The sequence below is a fragment of the Chrysochloris asiatica genome, unplaced genomic scaffold (assembly GCF_000296735.1).
Source record: "Chrysochloris asiatica unplaced genomic scaffold, ChrAsi1.0 scaffold00137, whole genome shotgun sequence".
Taxonomy (NCBI): domain Eukaryota; kingdom Metazoa; phylum Chordata; class Mammalia; order Afrosoricida; family Chrysochloridae; genus Chrysochloris; species Chrysochloris asiatica.
This window is the reverse complement of record NW_006408655.1, coordinates 7382125-7387926: the sequence shown is the minus strand read 5'-3', so window position 1 is coordinate 7387926 and position 5802 is coordinate 7382125. Positions and strand designations below refer to the sequence as shown.

The following is a 5802-nucleotide window of genomic DNA, read 5'->3' as shown; positions in this document are numbered from 1 at the left end:
ACACGGCACATAACAACAACTATATATATATATATTTTGTTGTTGTTGTTGTTTACAAAAACAGTTCTTTATTTTGTGATTACACTTATTGGAAGAGCTGGAGAAAAAACTCACTTAGCCTATGAGTTTTCAAATCAACTCATTTCAAGAGTGAAAGAATCCTTGGTCATTTCTGAATGTCTAATTTTACATAAGTTTCTCTTTCGAATATAATCTGTCTTAAAGAAGCAGTTGTATAAAGGCTCTTCTTTTCTACACAGGACACATTCATTGTTTCAGCCAACTCTCAGTGGAGGGGCAACCAGTACAACACCATCTCCCCGAACAAAGAGCATCGGAATGTTCTGTTTTCTTGATTTATGTATCTCTTCATATGTTTCTTCATCAATTTCTATAGTAGTCACAGTTTCTTCCACATCTCCCAATATCATATTTAAATGTTGATCATAAGCATGTAACTTTCCTCGAAGCTCTTGGTCATTTCGCATTTTCACATAAATGCACTCATCCAGGCTGAGCCAGGTAAGATCCAGAGGCTCCTCTACTGTGTTGGTAGTTTGTTTCTGGTCCACGTCATCCGCCATGTTTCAAACCCTGTTCCCTTCAGGGGATATTTTTGATGTAAGGTTTAAAGATTATCTCAGGGCAGTCATTTTGGGGGGTTAAGATAATCCAAAATCCATGAGAATATGAAAATCTACTCTGTACTTTTCCCCTTTTGATCAGAATTCTTCAATAGAATCTTTGATCAAAATGTAGTGGTAGCTGGTTAGAAAGAAGATCCCAGATAGAGTGGAGACAATATGGTACAAAACTCAAAATTATAAAAAATGACCAACTCTTTCTATAAGTGGCCTGAGGTAATCTCACAAAATGGTTCCCTACTCACTTGACCCAGAAAACCCCACAAAATCATGCAAATCCAGAGGTTCAAATCTCCGGGTCCATTTTAAGAACACTCGTGAGACTGACGAGGCCATCAAGGGTATGCATATCCAAAAAGCCACCAAGTATCTTAAAGATGTCACTTTGCAGAAGCAATGTGTACCATTCTGGCATTACAGTGGTAGTATTGGTAGGTGTGGCCAGGCCAGACAGTGGGATTGGACATGGGGTCGGTGGCCAAAAAGAGCGCTGAATTTTTGCTGCACATGTTGAAAACTGCAGAGAGCAATGTTGAACTTGAAAGGTTTAGATGTGGATTCTGTGGTTATTGAGCACATCCAGGTCAACAAAGTCCCCAAGATGCGCCACCGAATTTACAGAGCTCATGGTCAGATCAACCCCTACATGCACTCTCCCTGCCACATTGAGATGATCCTCACTGAAAAGGAGCAAATTGTTCCTAAACAGAAGAGGAGGTTGCACAGAAGAAAAAGATATCCCAGAAGAAACTGAAGAATCAGAAGCTTATGGCTCAGGAATAAATTAAGTTTAAGATAAAAGGTAAGTAAAAGTAACAAAAAAGACAAGGCTTACTAGTCAGAAAGAGACTGGAGAAACCTGAGACTGTGGCCCTTGGCTATCCTTCAGGTCTGCAACAGAGTTCACCCTTGTGGCCCAATTTCCAACCAAGCTGTAGATAGGTGTATGGGGGGACCACAACACTAGAGAGGTATATTTATTATGGAATGGTCAACCACTCAAGATTGAAAGGGCAACATTTACCTCAGGACAAGGTTCAGAGAAGCTTGGAAAGAGGGTGGAATGGAAATAGGAACAATTGGAAGGAAGTGGAATTACTGTTGCTATATGGAAGGGGTTGCAACCATTGAGCTGAAACAAAGTGTGTGACATATTGGATGTAAAACTGATAATCTGCTCTGTAAACCTTCAGACTCACAATAAAAAGTTAAAATATTTTTAGTCATAGTCTGGCACCATACAGTTCTGGTCTCATGGCAAAGGAAGCAGTTGTTCATGGAAACAATTAGCCACACATCATGACTGATCTCCAAAGCAAGGAACCAAATGCCATAAGGTGCTTGGCTGTATACAAGCAACCTCAGCAGCTGCTTTTTCTTTTTTTGGGGGGTTGTTTCAAATATATCATACAACTTTTGCCAATTCAATTTTTTACAGGTATACAATTTATTGACAAAGTAATTAGCAGTGCAGCCCTACTTTTAATTAATGTAATTTTCCCCTGTCCCTCTGGTGACCACTAAGTGACTTTGATCTCTGCACATTTGCCTGCTTTTATCTTTTTATGTTAATGAGATCATACAATATTTGTCCTTTTGTGATTAACTTCTTTCATTCAACACAATGGCTACAAGCTCCATCCATATTATAGCAGACATCAGAATTTTGTTTTAGTTTTCTTACTGGCTGCATATTAATTAGTTCATTGTATGCATATACCATATTTTGTTTATCCATTGACCTGCTGAGGGACTTGTAGGTCTTTCCACCTTTGACTATCATGAATACTGCTGCAATGAAGTCAAGTATCCAAGTGTCTACATCTCTGATTTAAAGTCTTTCAGGTATGTACCTGGGCATGGAATCGCTGGCTCATAGGTAGTGCTAATTTTATTTAAAGGAACTGCTGCATTGTACCATTTTGCATTCCCACTAGCAAATTCACAGGGGTCCAGTTTTCTCACATCCTTGCCAACCTATACGACTTCCCAGACTAAATCTTTATGGGAGTAGAAAGCCTCATTTTTCTTCTGTGGAGTGGCTGGTAGGTTTTAACTGCTGACCTTGCAGTTAGCAGTCCAGTGCTTATTCTAAAGCACCACTGGGACTCCTTAATCAGCCTTTGTTTTGTACCTTTAAGATGGTTCCAACTCATAGCGATCCTGTATAAGCTATCCTATTGTTATGTGCCATCAAGTTGGTTCTGTCACATAGCAACTCTGTATAGGGTTTTTGAGCAGCAACTGGTGAGTTTGAACTTTCAATCTTGCGGCACGAACAGACCTTGCTATCCAAAGTTTATCTTACAGTGCCACACCAGGAAAGGCTATCCTTGTGGAAGTGAAATGGTATCTCATTAAAGTTTTAATTTGCATTTCTCTGATGGCTAATGACATTGATCATCTTTTCATGTGTTTAGTGGTCAATAGAATGTCCTATTTGTTGAGATGTCTATTTAAATCCTTTGTCCATTTTATGATTGTCTTTTTGTTTTTAAGCGGCCAGCATTTTATGCATTTTCATTATTAGCTTATCAGATTTATGTTTTCAGAAGATATTCTTCTAGTCAGTGCTTGTCTTTTCAGTTGAACAGAAGTTTTAAATTTTATTTCATCTCTTTTTATGGCTCAATAGTTTTCTTTTTTATGGGATATCCTTTTAAAAACTAGTATTTGTTTTTTGTTTTGTTTTTACTGTTATGTTAATGCTTCTCTGATATTCATTTACAAGTTTCTGTGTAGATATATGTTGTCAACTTTTTTTTATTTAAGGTTTTTATTGTGGATTGAAAGTTTACAGGGTATATCATCAGTTTTACATTCAACAAATCATATACCTTGTTACATTACAATGATTATAATCACCTCCATGTACCATCAGTTAACAGTATTTCTCTCTATCCACTTTAACTTTTTAAAAAACAAACAAACAAAAAATCACTCAGGCATATATAATAATCTACATCTACAAAAGGGCACATTCTGCAAGTCTGCCTCCTGGCCATCAGCTCTTAGTCCCTCTCTTTTTAGTCCATGAATCTAGAGTCCTCAGCCACTTCCCCTCTCCATGCCCCATCTCTGCCTCCATCTCTGGCACTGTTGATTCTCTGGAATTTCCTCTCTTGATGGTCCTAGGGTCCTGTTTCTGGACTGTAAGATTAACTTCTCCCCTTTTTTTGTTACAAAACTTCTACCTTTACAATTGTGACAGTTGGGATTAGTCATGATAACAATTATTCACTATTGAATCTTACGAATCTTATGACCATCTCTTTTCACCAGACCCATCTAGACAAGATGACAACTATTCAGTGGGGACTTTCTTTCCCACCATACTTTTAAACTAAACCCCCACTTGAAACCTTGTAAGCCAGTAACTTTGTGCCTTTATTGCCCCCTCATTTTAGGTAGCCAATGTCTAAGTTGCCTGTCCCTATCTACCCTGTGACAGAGGGGATAGCATTGATATTTGATGTGAAGACTCTTTCCCACTCTGTTGATATTTAGAGTAACTGCCACTCTGAGTATAGGCCAGGTTCATCAAATTGAAGCAATTTACCCTTGTTTCCTTTATCAAAAAAAAAAAAATTTTTTTTTTTCAATCTTCCTCTAGTCGAGTTTTGATTATCGAGCCATCGAGGCAAGGTCAAAAGGGTACTGTATGCAAGTTTGGGTGTTCTTGTGCATCTCCCCTCACTTCATATCAGCTGGATGCTTCACTCTCAGCTCTAGCCCTCTGTGACTAAGTCCTTGTACATGTGCTTAAGTGTCCTCAGGTCTCACCACACTTTGGACCAGCCAGCCCTTCCTCTTCTCTCTCTCATCTCCAGGTCAATGGGATTCAATGGACTGGGGTTGAACTCAGTCCATTTCTTCATTGATGCCTTTCTGCCTCTTCCACTCACCAGTAGACCAATGTGGTTGCCAGCAAGTTTATGTGCTTATTTGTGTATTCCCTTTGAGTTTCAGTCTTAAAGGGGAGTTTGTCCTGAAGGCACTTGATTGCTAGACTTGATGTCTTCCTGGCAAACAGCTTGCTTATTCTTGTAGTATCCAGTTATACTAACATTTTTGTTTTGGGTTTTTCCTGATGGTTTTTCTTTGAAGATGTATCTTCTGTCACTATAGCTGTTCCAGTCTGCTTGTCCTTTCTAGTGGGAATGTCCTACCTCATAAGGTTCTGGATGGGACTCAGGATTCTATGTAAGGTCCTGTACTCTGTAAACACTTTGCATGAGGCCTATTTCACTGCACAAGTTGTAGAATCCCTTTTAGGTATTCCAATCAGTTATAGGCTAAATACAGACTTACAAGTTTTCTCTAATCATGTCTCCCAACATTCCTTTCTATCTCACTCAAGTGTCTGTTTTATAATAGTAGGCAAGGGAAACTAATATTCATAAGGCAGTCAAGGATTTTAGTATTATTTACCCTCTTCAAGCTATACCTAGATCCCTATATCCCAGAGCCCTGTTGTTCCAAGGTTGAATATGCATTACTATTTACCTCTGCCCCACTAGGCCATGCAAACCTGTCTCAGTGTTCCTCTATCTATCTTGTTCTTCCACCTCCTCCCCCATTCTTGTATTGCCCTCCCCAACACCCAAAGTAAACACCCCACCCCAACCCCATTGTGGTTACCTTATAGTCCATTAGTTCTTCTTCCAGAAGCTCTTCAACTATCTCCTCTGTGGACTTGTGTGATTGTTCCTGTTCTGGAATGCCAATAATTCTTAATATATTCCTCTTCATGTTGTCCAATATGAATCTTAGGCATTCTTCAGAGTTTTTTGTGTGTGTTTGCTCATCTATTTAGTAGCGTTGAGAGATTTATCTTCTAGCTCACTAGTTCTGGCTTCTATCTTTTCAGTTCTACTCCTTTGCCCTTTCAGTGTATTGTTCATTTCTGATATTCTATTATTAATCATTTGGACCTCTTTGTGTAGGTTTTGAATTATTTCCAGTACTGTATCTATCTTATTTGATTGTTCTTGTAGCGCTTTCCTGATGTCTTCCTTATTTTTCTCAACTCCATTATATAGTGTTTTGATACATTTTATTATCATTTTTCTGAATTCCTTCTCAGGCATTTCCAAAGCCTGCCCATCTTCCAGTATGGAGTGTAGGTCTACTTCGAGCTCATTTGCCTAAGTCACTT

General features: G+C 38.7%; 2 pseudogenes; one reads left to right on the top strand and one right to left on the bottom strand.

Annotated features, from left to right (window-relative positions):
* Positions 1-275: 275 nt before the first annotated feature.
* LOC102824501 lies at positions 276-584 on the bottom strand (annotated as a pseudogene).
* Positions 585-873: 289 nt separating this feature from the next.
* LOC102824131 lies at positions 874-1427 on the top strand (annotated as a pseudogene).
* Positions 1428-5802: the final 4375 nt, after the last annotated feature.